The 12,120-nt window shown below is 39.7% G+C and overlaps 1 long non-coding RNA gene across 1 annotated transcript; it reads right to left on the minus strand.

The window, feature by feature from the left end:
• Nucleotides 1–9,296: 9,296 nt before the first annotated feature.
• LOC128125026 (uncharacterized) lies at nucleotides 9,297–11,244 on the minus strand. Its single transcript, XR_008223084.1, has 2 exons — nucleotides 10,504–11,244; nucleotides 9,297–9,891 (listed from the first exon to the last, which is right to left on the minus strand). It is a non-coding gene; the product is annotated as an uncharacterized LOC128125026 (long non-coding RNA).
• Nucleotides 11,245–12,120: the final 876 nt, after the last annotated feature.

Below are 12,120 nucleotides of genomic sequence, written 5' to 3' on the forward strand. Positions count from 1 at the left end.
GTATATCTGACAGATACTTTTGAGAAGCTGGGAATTTTGAAGAACTGTCCTATCTTGGCAAAGTTTGGCAGTCACTTTTTTTTTTTTTTTTGCCGCCTCCTGGTCCAGTTTGGCCAGTATGCTGTTGGCAATTGAGGCAAGGGCAGTTTCTTTGCCCAAATGGCTAGCTTTTGCCATAAAAAAAAAAGCAACCTCCATATGGAGGTTCTTTGATGCCTATCATCTTTTAAGTAAATGGGTACTATCAGGAGCAGACTGTTATGAAATGTTGTGGAATAATCCTCTTTTGCACTGTAAAGATTTGTCACTCAAATTACTTTAATAAAAAGCTGACAGACCAGTAGCTGGGCAGGAAGTTATTCGGGAAAGTCAAACTGAAAATGATAGGAAGGAGAAGAGTGGAGTCAGGTGTCACCAGCCAGATGCAGAGGAAGCAAGATGAGAATGTCATACTGAGAAAAGGTACCAAGCCACGTGGCTAAACATAGATAAGAATTATGGGTTAATTTAAGTGTAAGAGCTAGTTAGTAGTAAGCCTGAACTACCAGCTAAGCATTTATAAGTAATATTAAGCCTCTGAGTCAGTTATTTAGCAAGTGGCTGATGGTTATTGGAGAATTTCTGGCAGGACAGAAATTTCCACTTACATATGGTGCTCCAACATGATGCACATACATCCACATAAAGCCTGAAAGAGCTTAAAAGAAAGGGTTCTAGATACACAGGAATGAAGCCAAAAGCAGCTTCATTGTTCATGTCTCTTTCCCTGGAAGCTGCATGTGTTCTTGAGCACAGCATGCTGGATTCCCACCACAGCACACAGAGGCGCCTCCAAGCCTTGCAGCCCACTGCGTGGCAGATTTAGCTTTTGCTCATACAGAAAAAGAGGATTACAGATGTACGATAAAGACAGATTCAGATGGAAAAAAAACCTCTAAATGGGTTACAGTGTGTTTAAAAAATGTGTGTAAAGAACATATACAGCCTTAAACATATAGATTTAAAATAATAAAGTCCTTAGAAAGGGGAGTGAGTAATATAAAGGAAATGAGCCACATGAGAATGGAAAATGCACAGAGAGTCTGAATTATGTATATTATGTTGTTTTTAAATTTTTTGACTGCTATGAGACATTTGAATATGGAAGCTGCTGGATTAAATCAACCTATATATTTAAAAATATATCTTGATTCCAAAATTTAAGTCAAAAGATATGTCACTTTGGGGGAGAGGTTATGTTTTTTTTCCCCACAGGAAATGAGAGACTATGGGTTCATTCTGGATTAAGAAAATTCAGGTTTGATCGAGGAAGACCCCCTGAAATCCCAATTATAGACATGAGAAAATAAACCTAAAGTAACTACAAGACACATGACATATAGTTCACCTGCTCAAACATAAAATAAAAAATTATCTTTGGCTGGCTTGTGTACAAAACACAGTTTATATTTATATTAATACATATATATTTCAGAACAAGGGGACTAGACACCAATAAAAATGAATGGCCCAGATGATCCAACATTTCAATACACCTCTATTACAGTTTCCTCTGAGTTCTGCATCCAGAACAGCTTCAAGGTTTCTGGCTGAGATGATCCAGCCACACAGAATACTCTAGTCAGGACTTGACCATAATCCTAAATTTTCTCAGGGTCCCTCAAAGATTACTAGCACCTCCAATCAATAGGAAGTAGTCTGGAGAACTATGCCCACATCCCCAACACTAAATTATGAATATTTGTCATTGTTTAGTTGGATTGGTTACAAGTTGTTATGGCTAATAGGAAAAAAGCTGAACAAAGGAGTTAGATTCAGGGTTCTAAAGGATCTAAAAGAAAAGGGGGGACATAGAAATGATAGGATAAAAGGGTAGATTATGAATCTACTTTAAAAAAACTATTAATCTTACATATTTTACATTAGTATGGATTTTGGTTTATTGATACAAATTTAAAGTTAATTTTGCTTTACTGTATGCATATTTCTACTCTTATTTAGTATATTATGTTTATGCAGCTCATTTAAAAATGTAACATGATTAAGAAATACAGATTAACAGTCATCTATAATAGCGAACTTATAGTCAGGTGTGTTTTCAAGGTCATAAAGAGAGATATTTCAGATAGGCAATCTTCAAACACTTCAAAGACCTACAGAGTATGGCATTTAAAATGTTTTAGGAACTTAGACTTTTCTTGACAGTGAGACACATCTGCTCCTGGCAGCACCAATCTACTTCAGAGATGATGGACATTGAAAAAACTCCATATGGAGTTTGTTTTCTTTATGGCAAAAGCTGGCCATGTGGGCAAAGAAACTGCCCTTGCCTCAATTGCTGACAGTTACTGTCCACACTGTACCAGCAGGACACAAGAAAGGTGACTGCAAAACTTTGCCAAGACAAGGGAAAATCCTTCAGAATTCCCTGCTCCACAGGAAAATATGTCAGACATGCTAGGCCTGTAGGCCAGAGTTGGATGCCCCAACATTGCAGAGGAACTTTGTGGACTGTCCAGGCAGCCTGAGTTCCCTGTCATTAGGTAACATTTCACTCTTCTGGGGTCTTTGATGGAGTTGAAGACTAAATAGTTATAATTATAGTTTTCTTTAGTTATAATTAGATATGAAACTTTAGACTCACCAAAATAAGATAGGTAATAGAGCATTTTCTTTAATTTTGCCAAGTGAAAATGGATTAGATAGTGTTGGTATAATTCTTACTCAATAACTTCTTGTTGTATATAATCCTACTATGTTAAAACCTTCATTTTTTCATTAGACAAAAGGGGGGAATGCTGTGGAATTATCCTCTTTTACACTGTAAAGATTTGTCACTCAAATTGCTTTAATAAAAAGCTGACAGGCCAGTAGCCATGTAGGAAGTATAGGTGGAGTGGCCAAACTGAGAATGCTGGGAAGGAGAAGGGCAGAGTCAGGAGTCTCCAGCCAGACACAGAGGAAGCAAGATGAGATTGCCAAACTGAGAAAAGGTACCAAGCCACGTGGCTAAACATATATGAGAACTATGGGTTATTTTAAGTGTAAGAGCTAGTTAGTAGTAAGCCTGAGCTACCAGCTGATCATTAATTAGTAATATTAAGCCTCTGAGTCCATTATTTGGGAAGTGGCTGCTGGGTATTTGGGAGTTGCTGGTGGGGCAGAAACTTCTGCTTACAATGAAAAGTCTTAGGTTAGCAAACATATTAAATTGCCATATTCTGTAGGTCTTTAACGTGTTCGAAGACCATATATCTATCTAAATATATCTGTGTACAACCTTGAAAACATACCTAACATGAATATAAATTTGACTATCATAGATGACTATTAATCTATTTCTTAATTATACATTACATTTAAAATGAGTTGCATAAGCACTATCTATACCCAACAATAAGAGTAGAAACAGACATATAATATAGTAAAAATAACTTTAAATTTGTATCAATAAACCAAAATCCATATCAATATAAAATGCTTTGAAATTAATTGTTAATCATTGATTTTTGGATTAAAGTAGATTCAATAATCTACCCTTTTATCTCATAATTTTTGATTATATCCTTTTTTTCTTTTAGAAAGAGATCTTTGAATTTAACTCCTTTGTTTTTTGTTTTTGTTTTTTACTATGACCAATAACAATTTGTCACCAACCCCCTTTAAATGATAACAAACATACCAAACCAATATTTTGGGAATGTGGGTGTTGTTTTCTAGACTACTTCTTGTTGTTTGGGATGCTAGTATCTTTGGGGGAACCTTAAGAAAATTGAGATAACTAGCTCTTATAGTAAATTAACCCATTTCTATTAATCCCTCAGATCTCATCTCTTACTCTTTGTATGAGGAAACACACAGGAGAAAAGGCCTATAACTGTATTGAGTGTGGTATAGCTTTCAGCCAAAAGTCACACCTTGTTAGACACCAGAGAATCCACATTCACTTCTGTTCCAAGGCGAGTAGAGGCAGGAGGATTGCTGGGGCTTGCTGGCTTCCAGCCTAGTTGAGAAAACATAAGCTCCAGTTTCAGGGAGGGACCCTGCCTCAAAGGAATAAGTGAAGAGTAATGGAGGAGGGCATCTAATACCTTCTTCTGTGCTCCAGAACCCCACACACAACATAAGCATGCAGACTCTGGATGTACATAACAAATATTGATCCTTTAATCTCTTGAGATCTGCTGCATATGTCATTTAAAATGTTTAAGTTTTCTGCAATGAACTATGACCATGCCTAACAGTGACCTTTGAAGTCTCCAAAAGGAGGATGGGACCCCATAATGATGATTCCATCAGGACTATGGTAATACCCTAAGCTGACAATCATCACCCAAAGATCAGCTTTGGGCGACAAACTGCTCAGGACAATTTTGACATGGCTAGCTGAGATGACCCAGCCTTACAGACTACTCTAGCCAGGAGTTGAGACAAGCTCTGCATTTTCCCATTATACAGAGACTCAACAACAAATGATTCAGCTACCTCTCCCAGGACTTGACAATTAACCCAAATTTTTCTTTCAGGATCCCCTAAAGATGCTGTTACCGCCAGACAACAGGAAGTAAACTTAAGAACACGATGCCCACATTCCCAAGAGGTGGAGTGGGTGGTTTTTGGTCATTCAGTGGATTATGGATATTTGTCATTATTTAGGGTGACTAGTTACAAGTTGTTATTGGCAATGATTAAAAAAAGAAAAAAAAAGGAAAAGGGGGGTATAGAAATTATAGGATAAAGGGTACATTATTGAATCTACTCTGAAAAGAAAAAAGGGAGGTATAGAGACAGGAAAAAAAGGTAGATTATTGAATCTACTTTTAAACCAAAAAAGCAACTACTAGCTTTAAATATTTTACATTAATATGGATTTTTATATATTGATACAAATTTGAGATTATTTTGTTAGAACATACTGTACATACATTTCTTGTTCAAGGTATTGTACCTATGCAACTCATTTAACAATATAATGCAAATTTCTAATCCTTGAAAGTTGTTATTACAAACCATTTAGGATAATAAAGAAATGCAGGTTAGTAGTTAGTCACCATTACAATTAAAACTTGTACTCATATTAGGTTATTAGGTATGTTTTGATGATTAAACAGAGATATATTTTAGATAGACAGGTCATCTTCAAACACTTCGGAGATCTACAGAATATGGCATTTAAGATGTTTTAATAACATAGGTTCTTTTTTTTTATGACAATGAGACATGCCTGCTCATGGCAGCACCAATCTGCTTCAGAGATGATAGGCATCAAAGAAACTCCATATGGAGTTTAGTTTTTTTATGGCAAAAGTTAGCTACTGGGCAAGAAAATGCCCTTGCTTCGACTGCTGACAGTATGCTCTCCAAATGGGACAAGCAGGACACAAAAGAAAGGACTATTGAACTTTGCCAAGACAAGGTAGGACAGCCCTTCAGAAAATCATACTTCAAAGAGAATTGTGTCAGATATTCTAGGCCTGTAGGCCAAAGATGGATGCCCCAATGTTGCAGAGGAAACTTGGGTGACTGTCCAGGCAGCCAGATGTTTCTGGCATTTCTCACATTTTTTGGAAGTCACTTGCTTGCACTTCCTACTTACTCAGGTAATATTATTTCCTTCTCAGGTCTCTGATGGAGTTGAAGACTTATAGTTATAGTTTTCCTTGTTACCAAATTCAGGAAAGAAATTTACTAAAGAGGTGTAAAGTGTATAGGGTTGAGAGACATTAAAAGATAATTTTGGTAATGCAAGTTAGAATAGAAAGTGAATTAGGTACAACCTTTTGGACTCACTAAGATGGGATAGATACACGGAGTATTCTCTCTAAATTTGTCAATTGTTAATGGATTAGACATTGTTGATGTATGTATTGCTTGTATATATTGTATATAGTCATTGCACTTATTGTATATAGTTTCTCTTATAACCTTTTTAAATTTTAGACAGATAAAGGGAAATGTGGTGATATTTTGTTTGTGCTCTAACAAATAAAGCTGGCCTGGAGATCAGAGTGTGGAGCCAGCCACTAGCTGACCACAGAGCCAGGCTGTGGTGCTGCACATCTTTAATCTCAGCACTTGGGGTCTCATATCTTTGATACCAGTACTTGGGAGGCACACTCCTTTAATCCCAGCACTAGGGAGGTAGAGACAAGAAATGATATGGCTGGGTGGAGAGAGGAATATAAGGTGGGAGGAGACAGGAACTCACCCCTTTCAGGCTGAGGAGTTGGCGAGGTAAGAGGTGGCTGTGGCTTGCTCCTTTGTCTCTCTGATCGTTCAGCATTTACCCTGATATTTGGCTCTGGGTTTTTATTATTAAGACCAATTAGGATTCACACCACGGCCCTCTGAGGACAAAGTGCTCTGTTTCCCATGTGAGAATCACAAAGACAGGACTCCTGTTCTTTTATTATCCTCACTTCCCCCTTGTGTGGGACAACTCACTTTTTCCAATATCTGATGAAAAGGCCATGCTGAAGTCAATCACAGGAGTCTTGACTTATATTAAGGATATGTTGCCAAAATCCAACAAAAATGAAGCCTTTCCTATGGCCGACATGGCAAGTTACGGTCCAGCCCTTGCCATGCTTCTGATCCCATCTCCTACCCTTCTCCCTTTTGTCCCCCGTCTCCAGACAAAGGTCTCCCTGCTGCTACTCAAACACTATGGAGACCACTTGTGGTTTCTGCTTTTGCTTTTCTTTTTGTCTGAATCTCCCTTCTCCTAGGAATCAACATGACTCACTATCTCTCTATTCCTACCTGTATTATTGTGGCTACAGAGGGACTTTGCTGAATTATTTTTATCTACACAGAATTCCTTCTGGTCACTACTTTCCCCCTGATTTTGTTGTAGTTTGCAAGATTTATTATTTTTTTATTAATGTGTATGTAACCATGTGTCTGTTTGCCTGGTACATGTGTGTGAGTGCCAATAGAGGCCAGAAGTGGACATCAGATCCCCTGAAGCTGGAGTTACAGGAGATCTGTAAACCACCTGACATGGATGTTGGGAACTGAACCCAGGTCCTCTGGAAAAGAAGCAAGGGCTCATAAACTGCTAAGCCATTTCTCTAGTCTCAATCTTGATTTATTTTTATTCTTTTTTTTTTTTTTTTTTGGTTTTTCGAGACAGGGTTTCTCTGTGTAGCTTTGTGCCTTTCCTGGAACTCACTTGGTAGCCCAGGCTGGCCTCGAACTCACAGAGATCCGCCTGGCTCTGCCTCCCGAGTGCTGGGATTAAAGGCGTGCGCCACCACCGCCCGGCCTCTTTTTTTTTTTTTTTTTTTTTAAGATTTATTTATTTATTATGTATACAGAACAGGGTGCCAGATCTCATTACAGATGGTTGTGAGCCACCATATGGGTGCTGGGAATTGAACTCAGGACCTCTGGAAGAGCAGTCGGTGCTCTTAACCTCTAAGCCATATCTCCAGCCCCGATTTATTTTTATTCTTACCATTTATCCCACACATTTTATTTTTTGTCTTCCAACCCAGGATTGCAAGATCTAAGACAGCTAGGATTTCTTTGGCTCTCTTGTACATTTTAATAGTAGAACAATGCAAGAGCTATTGTAGGTGCTCAGAATTGTTGTATAAGTCAATATAAGCCATATTGTGTATCCTGTAATATACATAGTGACATTATGCATGTTGCTCATGCTAACCTTATGTAAGCTTCAGAAACTGAAATGGTAGGTATTACTATCCTCATTTTAATAATAAGTAAAATTGATGTTCAAGAAGTTTAAGCAACCAATTCTAATTTAAAAAATTCCTTCACATTTTATGTGTATGGAGGTTTTGCCTGCATGTATGTATACCTGTGCATCATATCTGCAGTGCCCAAGAAGAGCAGAAGAGGGCTGTTGGGTGCTCTGGCACTAGAGTTTAGGTTTTGAGGTGTGACGTGGGAATCAAACATGGATCCTCTGTAAGAACAAGTGCTCTTAACCACTGAGCTGTCTCTCCAGCTGCCTTCTAAGGGTTCAAATGAAGCATGATTTAAAAGCTGGTCTTTCTCATCCCAGTTAACATGACAATGTAGATGTGGGAAATTTCACAAGACCTCTCCCTCAAACGCAGAGCTACAGGCTATCAAAGGCCATTGAAAAAGGTAGAATAAGCTTCCTTCAGATATGGCAGGCTATCCAATCCCAAGAGGTCAGCCCTAACACTAATGGACTCGCTGGGTTGTATGTGTGTGTGATTGCATATAACAATAATGATAAGAGGTCAGGAATTCAAGAGTGGGAGCGTGAGAGGACTGAAGAGGGGAAGGAAGAGTAGAAGTTATGGAATACAGTATAGTCATACATGAAATATTTTTTCCAAAGTTGGTCATTCAAAAAGCTACAATGATGTCTGGACAAGGTCGCACACACTGTTAATCCCAGTACTTGAGTAGCAGAGACAGATAGATCTCTGTAAGTTTGAGGCCAGCCTGGTCTACATAGTAAGATGTGACCCTGTTTCATTAAAAAATAACAATAATAAATAAATAGGCTGGAGAAACAGTTTGTGGGTTAAGAGCTCTTCCTGTTCTTTTAGAAGACCAGAGCTTGGTTCCCAGCAAGCTTGTCAGGCAGATACCTACAAGCACACATACACATAAATAGAAAGAAATCTTTTCTTTAAAAAAGCTGTGATGTCTGAGTGGAAAATATTCAACAAGATCTGAGGACTGATGTGATATGTCCCTTACATCAGCATTTTCAGAAACGGCAACTGTCATCTTAATTGTGCCACAGAAAACCAGCCTGAGTGAGACACTGCCACAGCAACCTGTGCAGCTGGAAGCATCCCAGACCTCTGAAAGCCAACATGTCTTCTGAAAATGGGAGAGTTGAGTCTGACCTAGAATTCCGGATATACAGCAGCAGCCAGCTGTCTTGAGGAATGTCATTTCCTTAATGTAATTCAACTTGAAATAGTCTATAAAAATCCTCTCCAACCGGAGAGGAAAATCACTGCATTCTTGCTGGCAGCTGGAAGGACCTTAAATGGCACTTGCCTAAAAGAACTGCTTTCAAGTTTCTGTTCTATTCTGATATCTGTATCAGATATCATATCTGATAAACATATCTGATGAACATCAGATAAACATATTTTTGGTGACATGTTTCTAAATTTGAATTGAGCATCAGTCTTTGCAAAAAAAAATGTGTAATGGAAAAGACAGATTTGTATAGCTTCTAGACCAAAGTTCTTCAACTCCTGTCCTTGGTATATGACATTAGGCAAATCATTCAGAAGCTTTCTTTCCACATAGTTAAAACTGCAGGAGCCAACACACTTAGTGCACAGTATCTTTTATTGTTTGTATTCTATTTTCACAGTTGAAAATGAAATGAGAACATTTTTCTTTATTAAATGCAAAAGTCAAAACCAAAAACTTAGCTTACTTGGTTCACCATTAAAAGAATTATAGACTAAGTCTCAGTACCAAAAATGACATAATTTTTGACATGGACAAACTAAGATGTCCAACTCAGTGACCTTACAAGGAAGAAGATGGACTTTCCTTCCCTGAAAGAAACCAGTTTCAGTATGTTCTCACGACAATGTCTTTGACTCCATTCCGTAATTCAGACTGAAGGGAAACGTCCATATCAAACCTCCATGACCTAAAATTCCCTAGTTCCAGAGATAATTCTCTCCAACATCCTCCTGTTTTTAACCCTCAAAATATGTGTGTTGGGGAGCAGGAAACAAAACGATTTTTAATTGGAAGCACGAAGTAGGTGTCTGAGAGATGAATCAACAGACAGAGCACTGGCTGCCCTTCCAGAAAACCAGGGTTCTATTCCCAGCATCCACATGGTGGCTCAGAACCATCTGTAATTCCAGTTCCAGGGGATCTAACACCGTCCTCTGGCCTCCCAGGGTACTAGACATTCAAATGGTGAACAGACAAACATTCAGGTAAAATACTCAGACACATAAAAGAAAAAAATTTAACTAATTTTTTTTTTTTTTTTTTTTAAAGCAAGAAGCCTAGAGCCAACTGCTTGTGTTTGAGTACTGGTTCTACCACTCATTATCCTCGTGAAGCTGGGCAAGTAATTTTAATTTCCCTGCACCTCATAACCACAAAGTAGATCCCAGGCCATCAGGTCCATGATCCCACCACACTCAGTTTCTCACCCAGTCACACGCAGAACTGCACACAGTTCATGTAAACACACAGAAACAGGCACACATAATGTCACAGTTGGCTCTCTGGAAAACGTAAACACACAGTAGCACATCACAAACCATCACAAGCATTCGGTTTTCCTGTCAGTCACACACAAGAAACGAATACAGGCATGCACACCCACAGTGACACAAGATAACACACTGTCACAGCTGGAGCCTCTCACATACTTGTGCACAACAACACACTGACACATTCCCTCACACACACACGCCTCGCGGTGTCCACTGGGTCCCCACACGGTTCGTCACACTCCATCTCCAGCCGGCCCCTCACCTCCTGCTCCTGCCCAGCCTAACTCACCTCCCGGTGCCACAGGCTATGGAAACACGCTCTGTGATCCAGGCCCGTGACGTCCCCGCGTGCGAGCGGGAGGGCTGACGCCTGCCCCCGGTGCTCTCAACTAGCTGCTGAATCCGACCCGAGAACTACCAGCCCCAGAGTGCTTTGCGGCGCAACCCTTTCCACTTTGCGCTTGTGCTTCAAGATGTGCGGCAAGCGCGAGAGCGCAGGGAACTGTAAGCTGTCCCAGGCGAGTTCCCGGGTGTGGGTTGGTCTGTGAGAGGCGATGGTAAGGCTCTGCAAGGGCGTGACAGTGATGGAATGCCTGCGTGTGTGGTATGTGCATTACTATTGCGGCACACCATTGCGCGTGCGCACCAACGGGGGTTGGCTTCTGTCAGCTTACTGAGGTTCTGAATTTGAAATTACATCCTTACAAGTTTGAGTGTGTGACACCAGACTTGGAGTCACTGCGGGTGTGTAGAGTGACGGCCTTACCTTGTTGTTTTTTGTTTGTTTCTGGGTTTTGGATTTTGGAGACCGGGTTTCCCTGAGTTGCTCTGGCTGTCAAGGAATTAGCTCTGTAGACCAGGCTAGCCTCCAACTCAGAGATCTGCCAGCCTCTGTCTCCTGAATGCTGGGATTAAGGGCCGCCTGGCTATTTTACTTAGAGAGTGACCATTTCTGTCTGTGTTACTGTTTGGGGTCTTTTGTTTCAGGGCTTGCATGTAAGGGGTGTGTGAGTGTGGTGTTTCAACTGCTGTATCTTCAAAGGTTTTTTTTTTTTTTTTTTTTTTAAAGTAAGGTCTTTATTTATGTGTATGAGTGTTTTGCCCGCATGTATGTATATGTACCACGTGTGTGCCTGGTTCCCTAAGAGGCCAGAAGAAAGCATTTAGGTTCCCTGGAACTGGAGTTACAAGACAGTTGTGAACTGCCGTGTGGGTGCTGGGAACCAAACTTAAGTTCTCTGGAGAAGCAGCAAGTGCTTTCAACTGCTGAGCAACCTCTCTGGTCTCTTAAATGAACTTTTAAAAAAGTAACTACCTGTATTATAGAAAGCAAAAACAAGCCAAGAATGGAGTCATCTCCAGTCACTAGGTCCTGTATGTGTGCACACCCATTCCATTTTAATAAGATCAATTGAATTCACCAATCAAAAATCCTAAAGCTGGCAAGACATGGTGGCACACACCTTTAATCCCAGCACTTGGGAGGCAAAGATGGGGTATCTCTCTGAGTTTGAGGCCTGATCTACATATTAGCCAGGCTAGCCAGACCTAAATAATGAGAACCTGTCTAGAAACAAAACAAACCCTCCAAAAGCTACATGAGTATTTGATAACCAACGTTACCAGCTTCTGATCCCTAGTGCTGGGATTAAAGATGTGTGACACCATATTTTGCCTGGCCCACTGATTAAAAAATATATATTTTGCCAGGCAGTGGTGGCACACACCTTTGATCCCAGCACTTGGGAGGCAGAGGCAGGTGGATCTCTGAGTTTTAGGCCAGCCTTGTCTACAGAGTGAGTTCCAGGATAGCCAAGGCTACACAGAAAAACCCTGTCTCAACCCATATATATATATATATATATATATATATATATATATATATATATATATATATATACTTTAT

This window comes from Peromyscus californicus, unplaced genomic scaffold (assembly GCF_007827085.1).
Source record: "Peromyscus californicus insignis strain IS unplaced genomic scaffold, ASM782708v3 Scaffold_4__1_contigs__length_199733344, whole genome shotgun sequence".
Lineage (NCBI taxonomy): Eukaryota > Metazoa > Chordata > Mammalia > Rodentia > Cricetidae > Peromyscus > Peromyscus californicus.